Source organism: Sus scrofa, chromosome 15, assembly GCF_054392235.1.
Source record: "Sus scrofa isolate SSC_HxYL_T2T_F1_AM1 chromosome 15, Sscrofa_HxYL_maternal_Yorkshire_Landrace_v2.0, whole genome shotgun sequence".
NCBI classification, from domain to species: Eukaryota; Metazoa; Chordata; class Mammalia; order Artiodactyla; family Suidae; genus Sus; species Sus scrofa.
In genome coordinates, this window is record NC_139397.1 from 30,477,636 (window position 1) to 30,500,207 (window position 22,572).

Genomic DNA, 22,572 nt, shown 5'->3' on the forward strand with positions numbered 1-22,572 from the left:
CAGATGAGGCTCAGATCCTGCTTGGCTCTGGGTGTGGTACAGGCCGGCAGCTGTGGCTCCGATTCAACCCCTAGCCTGGGAACCATGTACCACAGGTATGGCCCTAAAAGGCAAAAAAGAGCCAACTGACATTAGTTTCCGAATTTTAGTATCAGCATTTCCTAGATGCATGATACTTTTAACCTTAATATGTCTGAATTGTAAACTTGGGAAATTCAAACATTGAGAATAAAAAACCTTTTAATTATACTATACTCTTAGATTGGTTTAGTAAGAACCAATGGAAAACTAGTTAATCTGAAAACCACATATAATGAGTATTTTTGAATGTCTAACACAGACAGCTAGAAACAGCTTGAAGCTATATAGTATTTAATTTTAATTTGATAGCTTGAATTGTTGCTAAGGAAAAACAATACTAATACTCCTCATTATATTACTACTTTAGGAGTGACCCAATATTTAGGCTTCTAGTTAACATTTATAGCACATTTTAACACATTTTAAGTGTCATTAAATAATTATAGAGTCTGATTTCTTAAAAACATTACTTAAAACTAAAGCTCAAGAAGCTATGACAAAAACAAAACACAACTACAACAAAAAACACCATTAAAAATCAGAAAAAAAGAAATTTCTTCAAATAAAATATACAAACGACCAAACAAGTACATGAAACAACGTTCAACCTCACAAATCACTAAGGAAATTCACATAAAAACCACAAAAAGATATCATTTCTCACCTATTGGGATATTAGTATTAAGAGAGCAGAAAATAACAGGAATTCCTATCATAGCTCAATGGTTAATAAACCCGACTAGGATCCATGAGGATGTGGGTTCGATCCCTGGCATCGCTCAGTGGGTTAAGGATGTGGCATTGCTGTGGCGCAGGCCGGCAGCTGTAGCTCTGATTCGACCCCTAGCCTGGGAACCTCCACATGCCATGCGTGTGGCCCTAAAAAAGATAAAAAAAGAAAAAAACTTGCTAACCATCATCTTCAGCAAGTTGTACTACTAACATCAAAGATCATCGTAAAAAACACAATAATGAAAGTATGAAATATTGCAAGAATTACCAAAATGATACAGATAGGAAGTAAGCAAATGTTGTTGGAAAAATGGTTCTGGTATACCTTCTGCCACAAACCTTCAGTTTGCAAAAACTGCTGCATCTGTGAAGTGCAATAAATCGAGGTATGTTCATACTGTATGATCTAGCAAGTCCACTTCTGGGTTATATACTCAGAAGAACTGAAAGCAAGGCTGAAAGAGATATTTGTACACTCATGTTCACAGTAGTACTATTCACAATAGCCAAAAATGGGAAACAACCCGAATGTCCATCAACAGATAAAAAGATAAAATACGGCATATACAAAAAACAGTATTATTTAGCCTTAAAAAAGAAGGAAATTCTGACACATGCTAAAAAATTAAAAAAAATAAAGACTTGCTAATCGCCTTGGATAAACCTTGAGAACATATGCTAAGTGAAATACGCTAGTCAAAATGAGACAAATACTGTATGACTTTACTTGAGCTACCTAGAGTAGTCAAATTCAGAGTCAGAAAACAATGTTTGCTGTCACAAGCCAGGGAAGGGGGGAATGAGTTGTTGTTATTTACTGGGTAAGGAGTTTCAGTTTTGCTAGATGAAAAGAGTTTTGGAGACTGGCTACACAACATGAATGTACTTATCATTACTGTACACAAAAAACTGTTAAGACAGTAAATTTCATATTATGTTTATTTTATTACAATAAAAAAATGAAACCAAAAACTCTTCAAACATGAATATCAAGATGTTTTTTTGCCCTAAGTGTAGGAATCAACACACAAACTCATAAAGGCTAGAGAGACATATTAACTATATATGGGTACATTTCAATAAGGTATTGCATTGGTATAAAGATAACTGGAGAGTAGAAATATATATAAATTTCAAAATTTCACATATTATATAGCTTGTACACATGAAATAAGGAATGACTGGATTTAAACTTGTTGAAGGGCTGTGATTAATAAATTAGATATGAGAATCCTTACCACAACAGAGAGCTTCAGTCTTTTTTCTTGCAACAACACACACCTGAAAACATGGGAAATATAACATACTTGCAGATACCTTCTCAAATGGGAAGAAGGAGAAGGTATAATTTGAAAGAGGGTCCCTACTCTTATATTCTTGAGGAAAAACAATCTTTTTCCTTCCTATTTAAAAATTCTCTAATCCTAGAAATATGAAGGAAAATGCACATATGACAAGATGAGAACAAGTAATGGAAGGAACAGGAAACTCAGTCACAAACACAGGTCAGTACGTTTCTTAAGGGCAAGAATTCTTAGTCATGATTGTGTCCTATCACAGTCCCTAGTACATAGTTAGGGATCAACACATTCTAAAGAAACGTGGGAGTAGATTTGAAGAAAAGGGACATCTCTTCACTTGAGAATGGTAGGAGAAAAATCAGTATGAGTATTAAGAGAGGCTTTTAAAGTACCCAGGGAAAAAATCTGTGACCCCCCCTCCCCAAACAACAATAAATAGCCTCAATATCTTCACCAAGAAAAACTGATTAATTTCAACATCAAACAGAAATTGATTAAGTATTTTTAAAAAGGTTAAATCCGCTTAGTTCTGTATCTTATTTTTTGGTCTTTTTACGGCCACACCTGAGGCATATGGAGCTTCCAAGGCTGGGGGTCAAATCGGAGCTGTAGCTGCTGGCCTACACCACAGCAACGCAGGATGGAGCCACGTCCGAGACCTACACCACAACTCACGGCAGTGCCAGATCCCCGACCCACTGAGTGAGGCCAGGGATCGAACCCACATCCTTATGGATACTAGTTGGATTCGTTTCCGCTGCACCACAGCAGGTACTCCAGATTCTTGACCCACTGTGCTGCAGTGGGAACTCCGGGAGTTGTTTAAAGATATAGAGGAGCTCTCATCGTGGCTCAGAGGAAACGAATCCAACTAGGATCCAAGAGGATGCAGGTTCAATCCCTGGCTTCACTCAGTGGGTTAAAGGATCCAACATTGCTGAGACCTGTGGTATAGGTCGTGGATGCACTTGGACTGGTGTGGCTGTGGCTGTGGCTTAGGCCGGCAGCTACAGGTCCTGACCCAGAGTTCCTGTCGTGGTTCAGTGGAAACGAATCTGACTAGTACCATGAGGATGTGGGTTCCACCCCTGGCTTCACTCAGTGGGTTAAGGATTCCGCACTGCAGTGCGCTATGGTGTAGGTCGCAGATGAGGCTTGGATCCTGCATTGCTGTGGCTGTGCCTGGCAGCTGCAGCTCTTGATTTGCCTAGCCTGGGAGTTTCCCTATGTTACAGATGCGGCCCTAAAAAGAAACAAACAAACAAACAAACAACCCACAAAACTATTTTGACCCAATTTAGTTTCCATTGTTATCTTCCTCTCATCTAAGCTAGACCACAGAGCTAAGTTAGGCTACTGACCTTGCATTACCTGTACACACTGGTGCTCCTCTCTGTCTAGAATTCCCTTCCACCTATTTTTTACTGGTCAATCACATCTGTTTTCCAAGCTCTGATTCCAACTCCAACTCACCTATTACCTATTACATAATCTACTTTTCCCCTAATAACTCTCACAACCTTTCTGGTGTAGTTCTTCCTTATTCTTTGGAACTTCATTTGGCATGTAATTATTTGCACCATTCTCTCGGTTAAGTATGTACAAGTGAAAAGTCACTATCTCTTGAATTCTGGAGAGAAGAGTACCTGCTTTATAAATATGTACACAAGTCTTAGTAACAACTCAATGTAATCATCTTCCTGTGCATAATTCACAATGGTTTCTGCAAGTTAAATTAACAGGTCATTTCATTTCTCTACCCTAAGTTACTGTAAGCTTAGAAGACAAATTATAATGGCAGACCTGCCAGAGTATCAATTTAAAAACCAGTGTATCTTCAAAATACACACTTTGAATACACGTAGTTTATTATATGTCAGTTATACCTCAATAAAGCTTTTTAAAAAGTTTCTTCCTTCATCTGAAGAGTTTCTGGAAGAAATATTATGGTATTTAAGGCATGCTGCTTAGTATTATAGCTCATAGAAGAGTTATTAGCTTAAGTTTCCAGCTAACGGAGACATCATGAGACAGTAGCTATGCTGGGGTACAGATAAACTACTACCTTTCCTGCATTTATCTATCAACTGTGTGGTATTGTTGCTAAAAGGTAATCACTACAAAGGGCAAGTATGAATGACTTAGCACAAGACCCTCCGCAAATAATTAATGCATATTACTTTATACTGAGTCAGAAGTGTTCACTCTCTGGAAGACAAAATTATACAATTAAAAAATATATATGTATCTTAAAACTCAGATGGGTATCTCTGACACCTATATGAAAATAGAGCTATCTTGCAAGTGCTTGACTTACAAGTGACCGCATGTGCAGATATTATCAAATCCCAGTGACTCCCAAATCAATAAAAACCAACAGTGCCACAACCTATCTTCCTTCTAACATGGCTTCAAAATCTAAAAGTACTTCTTCTGCCTCCCTCCATCCCCACTAACTCTTGCTCCTAATTCTCAGGTATGAAGAACATCTTCATGAATCTCTTCCTCTTGCCTAATGCAAAGGAAAATACTACTGAGAAGCTTCGCTTTGCTCATTGCCTCTTACTAGAGCTCTGTCCTGAAATCACCCTACTTCCAGAAAATTATTTCACTTTACTTACTGTCCCATACCCTCACCCCTACCAGCCAGTGAGATGTGTGTGTTAATACTCCTCCACTTTAAGGAGATGGGTGGTGCTAGGCTATCAGTTGAGATTTTTTTCTCTCCAATTTTAACTTGAAACTCACTGTCCCACTGAAACAATGATAATGGATTTTGGGTCATAGAGCAACAACAGCATTCTGGTAGAATAACAAATTATAAACGTGCCTGACCTTGAAATTGCTAAAAACACATTTCCAGGCCCTTCCCTTGGAGATTCTAATTTAGCAGACAGCATATGCGTATTTAAATAAGTACTCTAGGTTAACTGTTAGTAAAATGGCTAGATAATTTATTATCCCAATCAGGGCTTCAGAGTGAAAGATGGTACTTTTATAGTTACGCCAGAATCACAGGCATAAACTGGGGCTGCACTGGGCAGACCAGTAACTAACTACACTATTTAGCAGTTAAGCTTGGAAAAAACTGATGAATCAGTATCACGCCAATTCTCACTATGTCTTAGAGTTAAGTCTTTAATGTGTATAATACTGCTATTTTGTATGGAATGTAGAGTCTAAATATTAATTAACTGTAAGCAAATAAGAGCTATACAAACAACATTTAGACATCAAAGTTTACATAAAATCAAGTGGCTAGTAATAAGCACATAAGAAGATTCTCAACAACTTCAATCATTAGAGAAATGCAGATCAAAACCACAATGAGTTATTACTGCATATCCACTAGGATGGCTATAATCAAAAAGACAATGACAAGCATTGGTGAGCATGTGGAGAGGTAGAAACCTTCCTATATTGCTGCTGGGAATGCAAAATGGTGCAGCTACTTTGGAAAACAGTTGATCAATTCCTCAAATGGTTAAACACAGAATTACCATATGATCCATCAATTCCACTTGTAGGTATATACTCAGGGGAAATGAAAACGTATGTCTACACAAACACTTGTACAAGAATGTTTATAACAGTGCTATTTTTAATTGCCAAAGAGTAGAAACAACTCAAATGCCTCTCAACTATCAACTAATTTTTTAAAATGTGGTAGTCATATGGTGGCATATTATTCAGCTATAAAAAGGAACAAAGTATTGACTTCATGCTACAACATGAATGAACCTTAAAAACCTTATGCTTATGCTTAAGGTAAAGGCAGTCACCAAAAATGATATATAGTATGACTTTCTGTATATGAAATTTCCAGAAGAGGCAAATCTATAGAGACTGAAATGAGATTAATGGCTGTCTAGGACTGGAGGAGGCAGAAAGCAACATGGAGAATAATTGCTAATGGGAGTTCCCATTGTGGCTCAGTGGTAACTAACCCAACTAGTATCCATGAGGACTCGGGTTCCATCCCTGGCCTCACTCAGTGGGTTAAGGATCCCGTGTTGCCGTGGGCTGTGGCTGTGGCAGAGGTTGCAGACACAGCTTGCATCCTGCGTTGCCGTGGCTGTGCTGAAGGCCAGGGGCTACAGCTCCAATTCAACCCCTAGTCTGGGAACATCAGTATTTCCACATGCCATCAGTGCAGCCCTAAAAAGACCAAACGGAAAAAAAAAAAAAGAAAAGAAAAAGAAAAGAAGAGAATAATTATTATTGGGCATGTGGGCATGGAGTTTCTTTTTGAAGTGATGATAATGTCCTACAATTAGACTATGGTCATGGTTGCCTAACTTTGTGAATGCACTAAAACTTATTGAACTATAAAATTTAAAAGAGTGAATTTTATGGTATATGAATTATATCTCAATAAAGGTATTTAAAAATTTCAGCAGAAAAAAGTCAACATCAGCCACTAAATTTCAATGTGATTTACACGTGAGGTCTTTTTTTTTTTTTTAAATTAGAAATTCCAGGAAAAGTGAAAAAAAATGACAGGAAATACATGCTTCTGTGTAACAAAATGAATTGAACTGATTTTGATAAACTCTGATGGAAGCTTAAGAGTCTATCTGACTTTTGATGCTAAGAACATTCTACTTCAGGTGACTTGTAATCCTGAAAATGCACAGTAGATAAGGGAACAATAATCAGTTAATTACAGATCCATTGACTGATCGTCTGTGTATTATTTTGATTTTTTTAAAAGCTTAAAAAAATAAACTTTCCAGAAAGCTAATTTTAAAAATGTAGGAAGTCCTACAATGGCTCAGTTTTCTATTACAATCTGTTGAGTGTAATGAATAAACTTGAACATTTTGACTTCAAAAGACAAAGAAGCTGTCAAAACTACCTGAGTAAGAACACTTAAATCTGAGAATCATTTTTTTCAAATCAGTTCGATTGTTATAAAAATGATCTAAAAACAGTTGTTTTTTTTGTCTTTTTAGGGCCACACCCGTGGCACATGGAGGTTCCCAGGCTAGGGGCTGAATCAGAGCTGTAGCTGCCAGCCTATATCACAGCCACAGCAACAATGGATCCTTAACCCACTGAGTGAGGCAAGGGCTCAAACCTGCATCTTCATGGAAGCTAGTCAAGATTCATTTCTGCTGAGCCACAACAAGAACTCCTAAATATAGGTTTTAAAACTGTCTTTCGAGACTTTTATTTCCTATGGTTATATCACCTTGATTAAAACAAAATCTAAAATCAGATACCATTATAGTCTAGTTACCCAATTCTGTGATAAGATCTTATGTACTTTGAGCACTAGCTCTAGTTCCTCTGCCCACAGCGATATAGAATATAACCCATCAAGTCTAAGGAGGGTGCTAAACCGTCAGGGGGAGTATTAGGGACGAAGTTCCTAGAGAGGATATGTATAGGATTGGTCCTCCACCAGTTTCCTCATTTTTAGACAACTGGGCCGAGCAGAAAAGTCTTGGGCCTGGGCAAGAAGTCTCCCATCCCTACCCATTCTAGTTTCTACCCCCTGGGGGTGTAAGGGGATGGGAGAGGAGACAGGTGACACTGGTACTGATACACTTTTATGATATTTCAATTGAGTCTAGGATATTTCAATTGTGTCTAGGACTAGTTGGATCACCTCTCCTCTGACTATGCCTTCCTTCCACCAAGAAAAAAACCATAATATACATAGAATATTATATGCATACACAGTATATATAACATAATATATATATGTGTGTGTGTATATAGATATAAAGACTGGTCCCTTAAAAAGGCACTCTTGTCACTAGAATGGTTCAACCAAAGCCTAAATGATTATCTGCTTGATTTCTCTGTCATGTAAATTCCCCACAAAAGCTTGCTCAAAAAGGCATGAGCTTGGTGTCTCCTCATCTCCCCATTCTAATACCCCTGAAAGAAGAAAGCAAAGGAAAAGCAGATTAACTTTATGAGAAACTGCCCAGATAACCAACACTGGACTGGTCCTTGAAAATCACTGAGGTTGGACGAGATGACTTCCCACATTCCAACACAACAATTTATCCATTGGTCTATGTAAATGCAAATAATTTTACAAAAAACTACCAGATCTTTTGATTTGACACTGAAAACTCAAGAAACCTTTGAAAAGTGGAGATTAAAGATTTGGGTTTAGACCTTGCAAATATCACTTTTAATTCAGTACATTTAGGATTGGGATTAGGAGGATCTACAATGGAAATGATTCACTTAGCTAATGAATATGCAGAGTTGACAGGCCCAGAGCCACATCTGAAAGTGTTCTTAATGTACTTGTTCCTTTAAATCCTATGTTTGGGAGAAAATGGCTGAACTTCAGTAAACTTCAGTAAAGTGTAATTTCCCATCTCCATCCAAATATGCCCCCATTTCACGGCCTTTGTACTTTCTTTTCTTCCTTCCCAAATGTTGTTCTTCCCTCACATGGCATGTTTCCTCACTTGAGTGAGGTTTTTATTCATATGTCAAAAGGTCTTCCCGACCACTTTGTCTAAATGAGACCTACACCTCATTTTGTCTCCCAGCTTGCTTGAAAGAAAACAACAATGTCTATCTGATACTTGGTTCAATAGTTATAGAATCATTAAGGATTTGGAGTCATTTATATTTTAATTTCTTTAAAAAGATTATGACTTACTGAAGGCTCAGTAAGCCTTAGCAGTGAAGTATTTTTTATTTTTATAGTCTGGCTGGCCTGCACCATGTAGAAGTCCCTGGGCCAGGGGCTGAACACATGCCACAGCAGCAACTCAAGCTGCTGCGGTGACAACACTGGATCCTTAACCCACTGTACCACAAAGGAACTCCTTATTTTAATTTTATTAATTTTAATAGGGAAAATATAGGCTAAAAAAATTCTCTAATTTAAGGCAGAATTTTCGCAGTTATTCTCCCAAAAATTAATAGCAGAATTGCAGAAAAGCAGCAAATTGTCTTAAAAGAGACATCAATTTACTCCCCTATTTCTCAGAAATTCCTTTCCCTTTTTTCTTGGCCATTCTCTTCTCTACTTGTTTGCTATCATAATTTGTAGTTAAAAGGACTGGCAGTAGAAAAATATATGAATAAAATTCAGCCCTTAAAACCACTATAAGGGTTATAATGCTGTGGTATGTACACTTTCAATGGAAAGAACTAGCTAATTATATTTAAAAAGAAAGAGGCTGACATATATAAACGAAGAAAAAAAAAAAAAAAAAAAAGGCAAGCATCAATTTGGTGGTGGTTTCTATATACCCAAAACTTTACAGACATGATTTTGTTTCCTCCTTATAAAAATCCTAAAAGGAAGTGTCATTATCCTCATTTAACAGATGAAGAAAGACTGAGGGCTAAGTAACTTGCTCAACAATCACATCAGACTTGTGACTTTCAACCAAGTTTTTGAGTTTCCAAACATATTTCTTTCCACTGGATGGACAAGCTGGGCTTAAAATGTGATCCAATGACCACTGCAGATCATCAAGATGCGTTCAGAGGGTTCTCTACTTTCCTCTATGTGTTGGTATGAGGCCTAGTTGTCGTCTTATATTTCAACCAAAACCACCTATCATATCAGAGTGGATGCAAAAGAGATAAGAGAGAACCTAGCTATCTTCTTATGAGTCAGATATTATGGAGATCAGTGAAATACAAAACAATGCCATACCTCTTATTTTTTGATTTTGTAAAGATATTTTTCATAGAATATGGTATAGTCATTTCTCAGTATCCATGGGAGATTGCTTCCAGGACCTCCCCTTGGATACCAAAATCCACAAATGCTCAAGTCTCTCATATAAAATAGCAGAATATTTGCAGATAACTTATGTACATCCTCCCATATTTATTGCTTTTTTTTGGGTGGGGGCTGCACCTGTGGGCATATGTAAGTTCCTATGCTAGGGGTCGACTGTAGCCACCAGCCTATACCCCAGCCGCAGCAATACCATGATCCAAGCCACATCTGCGACCTACACCACAGCTGACACCAACAGTGGATCCTTAACCCACTGAGCCAGGCCAAGGATCAATACCCACGTCCTCATGGATACTAGTCGGGTTTTGTTACTGCTGAGCCACAACAGGAACTCTATCCTCTCGTATACTTTAAGTCATCTCCAGATTATTTATAATACTTAATGCAATGTAAATACTATATAAATAGATGTAAATAAAATATAAATGCTGAATATTTATACCTGAATATGCCAAACTTTACAGCTTTTGGAACTTTCTGGAATTTTTTTTTACTATTTTTCAATCCACTGCTGGTTGAATCCAGGTATGCAGAACCAGTAGATAGGGAGGTTCAACTGTATTTATGTTAACAAGCTGTAAGTTTATTATTCATTTAAAATGAATCATTAGATTTTGTGGCTCAGCAGGTTAAGGATCCAGTTTTGTCACTGCTGGGCTCTAGTTCAATCCCTGGCCCGGGAACTTCTCTATGCCATTGGTGTTGCCAAAAAAAATTAAAATGAATCATGAAATATTGAAGACATTTTCTCAATATTGTTAAAATGGCAATACTTCCCAAATTTCCCCAAATTGCCCTACCTATTTGACACAACCCCTATTAAAATTCAAACTGGGAGTTCCCATCACAGCTCAGCAGGAATGAATCTGACTAGTATCCATGAGGATGCAGGTTTGATCCCTGGCCTCCATCGGTGGGTTAAGGATCCACCATCACTGGGAGCTGTGGTGTAGGTCACAGATGCAGTTTGGATCTGGGGTGGCTGTGGATGCGGCATAGGCCAGTGGCTACAGCTCCAATTCAACCCATACCCTGGAAACCTCTATATTCCACAAGTGTGGCCCTAAAAAGACAAAATTAAAAAAATATATATATAAGCTGGTTTCTTTGCAGAAATTGACAAGCTAATCTTAAACTACATATAGAAATAATTAATGCAAAATAGATCAAAGTCATCCATATCACAGAAAGTGTATTCTCCCAAGTTGGTGGTCTACACCTTTACTTTTGGCCTCCTTGCATTCCTTCCCCACTGCTTTAAAACATTTAATACTTTTGTATTAAAAGGTTCATGGTCACACAGTAACAACAGTGCAACTAAATAAGCAGTTATATTACTTTCTTCCTCCAAGTTATATCTTATTTGCTGTCTTCATAAGAGAACAAAATCTTTTATTTTTCTTACAAATAATCATTTGGCTTAAAATGCAAATGTCTAGTTGAATAATCAATGTAAAGCCTGTTGACAAAATCCTCTTATAGTAACTGGAAAATGGACAATACAGATGACCAATATCAGATTCCTTCTGGTTTACATGAAGAGTTGTTGGAAGCAAGCCCTAATAAAAAAAGAATGACCTGGTGTTTAGGGAAAACGAGGCACATAAAATGAAAATGGAAACTGCATCTTAGATATGCTTGATGTGGATGCATGTAAACAAGACTTAGAATAAATAACACAAATGAACAGTACAAAATGTATGAATGGTATTTTGCAGAGAATATCTGTTTAAAAACATACTCCCCCCAATACTACACAGGAACATAAATATAAGTAATATGTATTTTTTATAACAGACTTAATAATTAAAAATAACTATAGGTTCATGTGAAGTTGTAAAAATAGTACAGTAAGGCCCCGTGCACTCTTCATCTAGTGCCCCAACGATGATATTTTATAGTTGGCCCTCCATATCCACAAGTTCCACATGTGTAGATGCAAACAACTCAGACTCAAAATATTAGGAAAAAAATTTTCAGAAAGTCCAAAAAACAAAACTTGAACTTGCTATGTGCTAGCAATATTTATGTAGCATTTACATTGTACTTACGACAATTTTTTTTTTTTTAAGGGCTGCACCTGCAGCATATGGAAGTTCCCAGACTAGTGGGTCAAATGAGAGCTATGGCTGCCGGCCTATACCATGGCCAAAGCAACACGGGATCTGAGCCACTTCTGCGACCTGAGCCACTTCTGCGACCTATACCACAGCTTGCAGCAACGCCAGATCCCTGACCCACTGAGTGAGGCCAAAGGCTGAACCCACATCCTCATGGATACTAGTCAGATTCATTTCCACTACACTACAATGGGAACTCCTACAACAATATATTTAGCATATACATTGAATTAGGTATTACAAGTAATCTAGAGATGGTTTAAAGTATATGGGAAGATGTGCATAGATTATATGCAAATATCATGCCATTTATACAAGGGACTTGAGCATATGTCAATTTTAGTATCCACGGGGAGTCCTGAAACCAATCCTCAATGGATAGATACTAAGGGATGACTGTATAAGTACAGTTCAATAAACATAGTTTAATAGCAGAAAAATCAACTAAATATCAATAAAAAACTGAAAAAGCATTAGATAAAATTCAACATCCATTCATGATAAAACTCTTACTAAAGTGGGTAGAGAGGGAACATATCTCAACATGATAAAAACTATTTATAATAAATCCACAGCCAACATAATACTCAATAGTGAAAAGCTGAAGCCTTCCCACTAAAAACTGGAACAAGACAAGGATGCCCACTCTCATGACTTCTTATCAGCACAGTATTTGAAGACCTAGCTCCAATAATCAGACAAAAAAAAGAAATAAAAAGTATCCAAATTGGAAGGGAAGAAGTAAAATCACCATTACATGCATATGGGATGCTATACATAGAAAACCCTAAAGATTCCACACAAAACTACAAGAACTGATAAATGAATTCAGCAGGGTAGCAGGACACAAGATTAATACACAGAAATCCATTGCATTTCTTTATACTAACAATGAAATATTAGAAAGTAAAACAAACAAACAAAAAATCCCTTTTAAAATCACATTTTAAGAGTTCCCGTCATGGCTCAGCAGTTAGCAAAACCGACTAGCATCCATAAGGACACAGGTTTGATCCCTGGCCTTGCTCAGTGTGTTAAGGATCTGGCATTGCAGTGAGCTTGTGGTGCAGGTTGCAGACAGGGCTCAGATCCCATGTTGCTGTGGCTGAGGTGTAGGCCAGTGATTCAGCAATCCCACTCCTGGACATGTATGGGGAAAAGAAGAAAACTCTAATTTGAAAGGAAACATGCACCCCTATGTTCATAATAGCACTATTTATATAGTCAAGACATGGAAGCAGCCTGAATGTTCACTGACAGATGAATGGAAAAAGATGATGTGGTATATATACACAATGGAATATTACTCAGCCATAAAAAAGAATGAAATAATGCCATTTGCAGCAACACAGACTGACCCAGAGATATCATACTAAGGAAATCAGACAAGAGAAAGATGAATACCATGTGATATTACTTACATGTGGAATCTAAAACATTATACCAATCAACTTATTTATGAAACAGAAACAGACTCAGACACAGAAAACAAACGTATGGTTACCAAACAGGAAAGGGGATGGGAGGAATAAGTTAGGAGTTTGAGATTAGCAGATTCAAACTACTATATATAAAATAAACAATAAGGTCCTACTGCATAGAACAAGGAACTATATTCAATATCCCTTCAAAAGCCATAATTGAAAAGAACATGAGAAAGTATATATACATATATATATACAAAATGGAATTATTATTAGTGTATACATACATATAAAATGGAATTATTATTTAAACCAATAATTTAAACCTGTTGTCTAGTATTTGCGAAATAAGAAGGCTCACAAATTGCTTGGAGAAGTGAGCTTACAGGTAGAAATTAAGAAAAAGTTATAAATCTACAATTCAGAGAGCAAAGAGAGAACAATCAAGATCATAAAGCATAGGTTTTCAAAACTCCTAAGAAAGTTTAAGTTAATAGGCATGTGTGGAAACTAAAGCAGTAAGAAGAGGCAAAATAATAAAAGATAAAATCTGGGAATAAAAAACCAAATTGCTGGAATATAAGGTATAGAACTAGTTTTTTTTTTTTTTTTTTGTCTTTTTGCCATTTCTTGGGCTGCTCCCACGGCACATGGAGATTCCCAGGCTAGGGGTCTAATTGGAGCTGTAGTCGCCGGCCTAAGCCTGAGCCACAGTGACACGGGATCCGAGCCACATCTGCGACCTACACCACAGCACACCACAGCTCACGGCAACGCCGGATCCTTAACCCACTGAGCAAGGCCAGGGATCGAACACGCAACCTCATTTTCCTAGTCGGATTCGTTAACCAATGAGCCACGACGGGAACTCCGGTAGAGAACTAGTTTTGAACCAGGATTAAATAATTCATCTCTTATTTTAACCATCAGCCAATAACTAATTAAATTAAATCCTGGAAAAACACACATGCTTGGGTCTTATCAGGTACAAGCAAATTAGTTTAATTATAAAACATACCCTTATTTGGGAAGCAAAGTTAACTTAATAAAGTTGTTTGATTATATGATTTGATTCTTTATCCATGTCTGCATTATTAGAAAATATTATTGGAATTCAGAGATCAGTGGAAGATTATTTCACCCTTAGAAAAACACTACTATGATAATGAGGAAAAAACTGACATGCTCCCTTCTCTTATTCATCTAAAACTACAAGTAATGTTATCACAATGTGGATGTATGACTGAAAAGACAGTATTGATTTTGTGGTCTGGAGCTGTAGGTAGGTGCTACTTGAAAAGTTCACTACCATTTGTAACCACACCTCTATGACATTCAAACTGCCCAGCATATTATAATAGATCATGAAAGTGTTAATAGTGAAATATTCTAAACCAAATAGCAACAATATAATATATACCTATCAGTCTTAAAGTGTTTATGATTGTAACATTTTCGAGAATGGCAAAAGTAAAACTTAGTGCTCTCTCAGTGCTTCTTTTGTTACTCAGCAATTCTTATCTTCCACATAATATCTGAAAAAGCTTATTTCAATAAAATTTTCTACTGCTATCACCAGGTAAGGCCCCTCAAAAGAGCATCCAACTGGGTTCAATAAATTGGGAGGTCCATCCTAAAATTGTATACCTAGGCTCACTATTTAGGCATAAGGTGAAGCTGACCTGAACCTTGGCCAACCCTGTCAGAGGACTTCATAATAAACTATTTTCATGCCAACCCTAAATTTGTCTCACTGTACAAACTCCAAGGACACTATTATATGTGAATATCCAGTACATTTTCAAAAGTGCCTGGGAGGAGAAAGGAACAGTGTGTCTGGCAGAAAAGAAACACTCAAGAACTGATAAATAATGAGAATTAAAAGCAGCAACATAACAGTAGTCAGCTTATGGCCCTAACAAACTCAAATAACTTATTTAATCTTAACTCTTATAAAGAGTTCAGCTGTTGCTTGCCAGAAGCCCGGTAACACAATGAATATGGACAGCAACTAGATAAACTAGACATTTAAAAGATATTCCAATAATTTATCACTAAAATAATTCACCATACAGTTTTATCACAGATACTCCATTGGAAATACAGTCCACACAACACTTCATTTTTAAGGCAAAAACAAAGAATCTTCTCTAAACAACTCTTCTGTACGTGACAACCAATTTCCCACATCTTTCACTTTGAAAATGGCTAACTACAAATAGCACTTAAAGTTACAATATAAATGAAAACTCCCACAATACTCATCACTAACAGAACATGTTCTGAGGCTCCAACAATACTATGTGCATTTGAATAACAAACTCATTCTCTTAATATGCATGGAAGTAACAACAGTTAATATTTAATCATACATACTACATGTTAGGTAGGATGCTAGGGGCTTCATATACTTTATCTCTAATTCCCATAACTTCATGAGTTAACCATCCCCATTTTATAGATGAGGAAAAGGAAATGAGGCTGTTAGAGGGGTTCTGAAGCTAATGAGAATACAGAAGGCTCCTACATTTTCATCACCCCTTTCTGTACATAAGGCACATGAGATCTGAAAACATTATATAATTTATCAATTAACCGACAAGTTTTAGTAAATGCTATGATGAAATGCTATGGTTACTTTGCCAGGAATTGGTGGACTTACCTTGCAGGGTTACATCTTTCATTTTTTAATTCTAATACACATCCAAATTTCTTCCAGGTCCTGAACCTATGGATCTGTCAATTCTGTATCTAGATATATCAGTTACAGAATATGAAAAAATCATTAAGCCAGTATTGAGTATTTTTCACAGACCCTGAAATCATTAGGCCAGTATTGAGTATTTCATTAAGCTTAATGAAAAAATCATTAAGCCAGTATTGAGTATTTTTTCACAGGCCCTGAAAAAATGATATAACACTTAGTCAAAACTCAGATATTTCCTCAGAACCCAAATTTATTCTGGTAACAAATAAACCTTAGAAGTGGGCCTAGAGTTTTACCTTTGATTACAGACAAGTCTACAACAAATTACAGAATCCATCATTTAAGGACATATTCACCTGGACATAAAAGCAAGGACTGAAAAGATGAGCACTCAATCAACACGTGGAAAGGAAGCATTCTCTCTCAAATATGGCCAAATACGCCAAATTTTGTTAAACTGGGGTGTGTCCAATTACTTTAGTCGCATTGTTATCCTACTCTGTTAAATATTACACAGGTCTTACTGTTTCAAATATTACAAGTAGGTGGGCTGCCAGTTTGACTTTTTTTCATTATTCAAAACTTCTTGTAATAGATGACATTAGGCTAAAAGCCAAGTGTTTCTTCAGAATTACAATTAGGCAGACCATAACCATACATAAAAAAACTTTTTTTTCTGAAAAATCTTATTAGAAAAATCATCTGCTATTTACTAAGCCTTACTATTTTAGAAAGCTCCTCTTTGCCTTTTACTTAACTGACTCGCTAGCCCAATTATAGATGGGACATGACAGCCTTCAAGTTTCTGCATAAAAGCAAGCTCAAAGAACAGAGGCACTCTCCTTCGCACCTAGCAACAACAATAACACAAAAAAGAGAACAACGGCAAAAAACTTCAACCACACAGGGAATTGGAGGGAGAACCTAAGGCTCAACCCTAACGTGTGTAAATCTGATCTCCGAGATCCGTGGCGTTGACAGTCATTCAACTTTCTTTTTAATAGCCCCACTGTGCTTTTTCTGGTACCACAGGCAAAATGTACCACCTCACCTTTCACCAACCGGTCGTAACGCTTTATTTCCTTTTTAAAAATTCTCGGGGTTGTAAGGCCAGGGGCCGCGGCCGTGTGGTGGGCCGATGAGCCCGGGGTAGCGGCGCCAACCACCCGGGAAAGCAGAGCCACTCACGGCACCGCTCCTGGCAGGCCTTCTGTGGCTGGTTCCCGAGTCCCTGGGGCTGCAAGGGCAGCAGCAGCAGCCAAGGCAGGGACTCGGGAACCTTTCCCCTGCCTCCTCCGCTAGGCCTCGAGGGGTTTGCTTTTCACATGGCCCCCGGGTGGGGGCGGTGGGCGCAAGGTAGTGGATGCAGTTGCAGCCGCAGCGGCCGACCAGACTAGCCAGGACGCCCTCGGAACCAGACCTCCCCGCGGGCTGGCAGCAACAGCACCTCAGCGGGGCCCTGGCTGGAGCGCCGACCGCTCCGCGGGGAAGGCCACCTTCTCACACACATCTCTCCCCTGCCTGCCTTTCTCCGTTAGCGCTACCGGTTGGCGGGCGGGGGAGGGGAACAAGGCGCGTTATTCCCGGGGAGCTGGAGGGGGGAGGGGAAGGCATCTCTTACCCGCGTTACTGAGAAGGAGGAGGAGGCGGCTGGAGCGCGGCGCGGCGGGGCGACGGCGGGGCTGGGTGGGTGCAAGTAAGAGTCTTACGAAAGGGAATTAACCCCATCACCAGCCCGGACACCGGCTCCAGCAGCAGCCGCGGCTGGCGGAATCCCGCCCCTTCCCACCACGCACTAGCCCCGCCTCCTCGTTCTCTTTGAGGGGCAGTCGACAAATCATAGGTTGTATATTCTCGGAGTGATAGGAGGATCATCCAATCACGCCTGAAAAAAATGCCTTCTCTCCACCCCTTTCTCTCCTATCGGCCGCGGGAGAGCCTAGCCAAGTCTTTCTCCACCCTCAAGGGAAAAAGAGCCAATCGGCGGTAAGAATCCGCCCTTGAAGGACACAAAGGACAACCAATGGTAAAACTAAAAGGACAGCCATTTTGCCCACTTGTAAAAGAGCCACCTTTTCCCACGAGTTGGAGCCTGAGGTGGGGGAGTTCTGGGAGTTTTTACTGACCTGGAGGTATTGGAGAGACAACCATATTTCTTCAAGGAGTATTTATAGTGCTTTATAAGAGTAAAGGAAAATTTTCATCCTCCATGTGGTGGAAGTGAGAAATGCCGTTTAAGGGCTTGGCTCCTCCCCTCAGCGGTAACGGGTTCTAAGTCGAACACCTGGTTTATTCAGCCTCTGTGAGGAAAGGCGGGGTGATTGCCCTTTTCGGCCAGCAGCCAACTACAGCTCCCAGTGTGCTTTGCTCCTGCCTATATTCTTTCATCGGTTTGCTTGCAGCGGGGCCTGACGGGAATTGTAGTTCCCGGGAGGTACCCATGAAGCCTCTTTGGCCAATGAGAAAGGACAAACTTTTGAATGATTTGGAGTTTGGGGCGGGGAACTAGTTGCTAAGCTGTGGCGAAGCCTTTTTGCCGTCCTAATAGAAGAGGGAAGGGATGGAAAAGAAGGTAGTCGGGGAAGAGTCTTTTCAGAACGCCGTAGGGGTTTTAAATGCTGGTGTTTGAACTCTCTTACTTTCAGTTTGTCCCTTTGAAGTCACTTCCGCTTTGGGGCGGACACATGCCAAACCTGTGGCGGGAGTTGGAGATTCTACAGCGAATACACCAGGTGTGGCGGTCTGGGAGTGGCATGGCGGGCAAGTCGGAAGTTTCTTGCGTGAAAGAGAGGAAATTAAATGGAATTTAATTGCATTTTAGAAAGAGTGGGTGAAATGGGATGGGGCTACTTCCCAAGGGCTGAATGCCAGTCTTCAATTCCAGAGACTTCAATTTCCTGTCTTCTGACCTGCTCAGTATTATATTACACCCATTTACTTGTGATGGGTGTTTCTGTGGCCTTTTTCACATCTTCAGTTTGGCTAAAAACTGCCCAGAAATTCTGAGCTAACTCCTCCTACTTTAACGAACAAACTTTTAAAGGCTGGTTCAAAGGAGAAAAGCTACAGAAGGGATTGATAGTCAATAATGGGCCTTTTGGGAATTCCTGTCCTGGCTCAGTGGTTAAGGAACCCGAGTAGTGCCCGTGACGCGCGTTCCAGCCCTGGCATCGCTCAGTGGGTTAAGGATCTGGAGTTGCCCTGAGCTGTGGTGTAAGTTGCAGATGAGGCTTGGATCCCGCCTTGCTGTGGCTGTGGCATAAGCCTGGCAGCCTCAGCTCCCATTCGACCCCTAGACTGGGAACCGCCACATGCCCCGCGGTACAGCCTTAAAAAGACAAAAACCAAAAACCAAAAAACCTGAAGAATGGGCCCATTAGTTTCTTCTTCTTCTCCTTTTTTTTTTTTTTTTTTTTAATGTAAAGCATTCATTAAACAAGTGCCCACAGGGTACCACCTATAATAACACTGATGAATATAAACATCATTGTAAAGTCTTTGGAGCCCATAAGCTTAGCACATCAGACCCTGCCTAGTTAATGCGCCTTTGGGATGTAAAGTTAAGTATATTCTTGCTGTTGGACTCTCCTTTGGGAGCCTTTGGAGACTCTTTGAAATAATGAGATGCAGAAGGTGTTAACAGGAAAAGCCTTTCAGCAAGTTACTGTTGTGGCTCAGCAGGATAAGAATCCAACTAGTATCCGTGAGGTTGCTTGTTCAATCCATGGCCTCGTTCAGTGGATTAAGGATGGGGTGTTGTATTAATGCGGCTGTGGTATACGCAGGGCAGCTGCAGCTCCAAATCCATCCCTAAGCTGGAAACTTTTATATGCCATTCGTGTGGCATATAAAAAGATCAAAAAAAGAGGCCTTTCCTCCCCACCTCTGATGGCTTTCATTCTTAAACTCTTTTCCCCATCATTTTGACTGACTTCCTCAAATACATTCAAATTTCCCCACAGTTTCACTGAAACTTTCTTTTATAAATCATCCTGTAAATATTTATTGAGTATTTACACTGTATTAGTTACTATACCAGATTTTGGGGGAAGAGAAATGGCAAAACGACAGGTTCTTGACCAAAAGTAGTGAGGAAGACAGAGGCCAAACAAAATTAATGGTAGTGTTACTTGTTCTTTTAATCTCTAAGTTTCTTCATTAGTCAGGTTTTGCTAGTTACTTTTTCCATTCTACATGTGGACTAAAATAAGCATATTTTCTTTCTGTTTTTTTTTCCCCTTATGTACTAACATGTCTATGTCCAATACTTATGAATGGTGTTTATGCGCAAACTAGATGATAAATTTTATAGTGTAATCCTTCTAGGTAAAGGAATATAATCATACCTTTTGTGTGCTGGATCCACCAAAGTATTGTCTCTTGCTTTTTTTTAAATTTATTTTTAATTTTATTCTTCTATTTTTTGCTTTTTAAGGCTGCACCCATAGCATATGCTAGTTCCCAGGCTAGGGGTCAAATCAGAGCTATAGCTCCCGGCCTACATCACAGCTCACAGCAACGCCAGATCTCTGAACCGCTGAGCAAGGCCAGAGATCAAACCCACATCCTCATGGATATGAGTTGGATTTGTTTCCACTGGCCAAAACAGGAACTCCTTTTTTTTTTTTAAATGTATTTATTTACTTGGCCACACCTTGGCATGTGAAAACTCCTGGGCCAGGGATTGAACCTTCCCTGCAGTTGCACGCTGGGCCTCAGCTGCAGCAAGTCTGGATCCTTAACCTGCTGTGTGACATGGGAATTCCTGCTCTTGCTTTTTAATGCAGTTGGGAATTTTATATAATTTAGCAGAATAGTTTTCTATAGATGCTTAGTTTTTTTTGGTCTGAGCTCTTCCAGTGTAAATCAATAATTAGTAATGATGGTGTTTCCTCTGAACTAGGAATGATGTTAAATGCTTTAAGTACATATTCCCTACAGTAATCTGCAAGTATTGTTCTGTGATGTTTTGTACTTGAAGAAATTGGAGCCCAATGAAATTCAATAAGATTTTAAAGCTTTTATCAGTAAATTTTTGAGCTGAGATTCATATCTATGTATCATTTCTGAGCTCTTAACCACCACTGCTCATCCTGCCTCATAAATATTTATTAATCCCCCAGTATGTGCCAGACATGAGAGAGAAGTGTGAAATTTCATCCTAGGATTCCAGAACCAATGATGGTTGTCACATCCTCTTTAGAGCTATCCTTTGGCGTCACATAATATATACTCATTGTATTTAAAAACAGAGAAGAGTTCTCTTGTGGCTCAGCAGGTTAAGGATCTGGTATCGTCACTGCAGAGGCTGGGATCCCTACTGTAGCTTTGGTTCAGGAACTTATACATGCCAAAGGTACAGCCAAATAAATAAAAAGAAAAATTCAGGAAAATACTAAACAGAAAGTAAAGCGTATCTGTAATCCTATTACTTCGAGATGCCAGTATTAAATTTTTGTTGCTGTCCTTATGATCTCTCTTATACGTTTGAATGGTATCATACTACTTTCTTCCTTTGTAAACTTTCTAAACTCAAAAATAGGCTGTGGAGGAGTTCCCTTGTGGCCCAGTGGGTTAAAAACCTGACCAGTGTCCATAAGGATTTGAGTTTGACCCCTGGGCTCACTCAGTGAATTAAGGATCTGGTGTTGCTGCTGTGTAGGTCGAAGATGGGGCTCGGATTTGGCTTCACTGAAGCTGTGGTATAGGTCAGCAGCTGCAGCTCTGTTCAACCCTTAGTCTGGGAACCTCCATATGTCACAGGTGTGGCCCTAAATAAGGAAAAAAATAAGAAGTTGCTTCTTAGGTTTTTAACTTTGTCATGTTTTGCCTTTATTCACATTTTCAAATTTGTCTTTTCAACTTTTTAATGATGTTTTTCTATGACAGAGTTTAAATTATTTTAATGCTAAAATTTGTCTTTTCCTTTATACTTTCTTGTTTATTTGTGATACTTTTCCTGGAAAAACTTTATGTTAGAGATTAGATAGTAAAATATAACATGTATATATAAGTTTTATTTCTTTTTACGTTTGTTTTCAAAATTATATATACTGGATTCTTTTCTGTTTCATTGTTCTGTCTTTTCTTTGACTTGTACCATACCCATTATCTTAATTTCTGAAAATTAGTGATATATTTTGATATCTGGCAGGTAAAGTGTGCTTCTACTTTTTCTTGTCATTCTCACATTTTCTTGTGTTTTATATAGGTGGATTTTGATGTCATTTTGTCATATTAAAAATAAATATCTTCACTTTTCTATTTTAACTGAATATAAGTTTGACATTTGTATAAAAGGAATACCACTTAAAGGCAAATATTAAATTTCATATTAGCAGTATAGAATTTTTTATAGTACAGTCAAGATTCAGTGGGACAATCTGCTTTTTAAAACATGTTTTTATTGCATAGTTGGATCTAAATGTTACAGATTAAGAGCACATCTAACCTTTTAAATAATCTCTTTTTA

The 22,572-nt window shown here is 38.6% G+C and overlaps 2 protein-coding genes across 43 annotated transcripts in view; one reads left to right on the forward strand and one right to left on the reverse strand.

Moving 5' to 3' along the window:
• R3HDM1 (R3H domain containing 1) overlaps nt 1–17,885 on the reverse strand; it is a 183,054-nt gene extending 165,169 nt beyond the window's left edge. For all 38 annotated transcript variants that reach the window (XM_021075247.2, XM_021075246.2, XM_021075241.2 and 35 more), the window contains exon 1: nt 17,722–17,885. The gene's annotated coding sequence lies outside the window, so the exon portion shown is untranslated. The remainder of the gene's footprint in view (nt 1–17,721) is intronic.
• Nucleotides 17,886–18,143: 258 nt separating this feature from the next.
• The window catches only part of ZRANB3 (zinc finger RANBP2-type containing 3), a 302,772-nt gene continuing 298,343 nt past the window's right edge, over nt 18,144–22,572 (forward strand). For 3 of the 5 annotated variants that reach the window (XM_021075253.2, XM_085001387.1, XM_021075252.2), the window contains exon 1: nt 18,630–18,832. The gene's annotated coding sequence lies outside the window, so the exon portion shown is untranslated. Of the gene's footprint in view, nt 18,233–18,629; nt 18,833–22,572 lie in introns of those variants that run through there. The other 2 variants (XM_021075255.2, XM_021075254.2) reach the window with 2 other exon arrangements.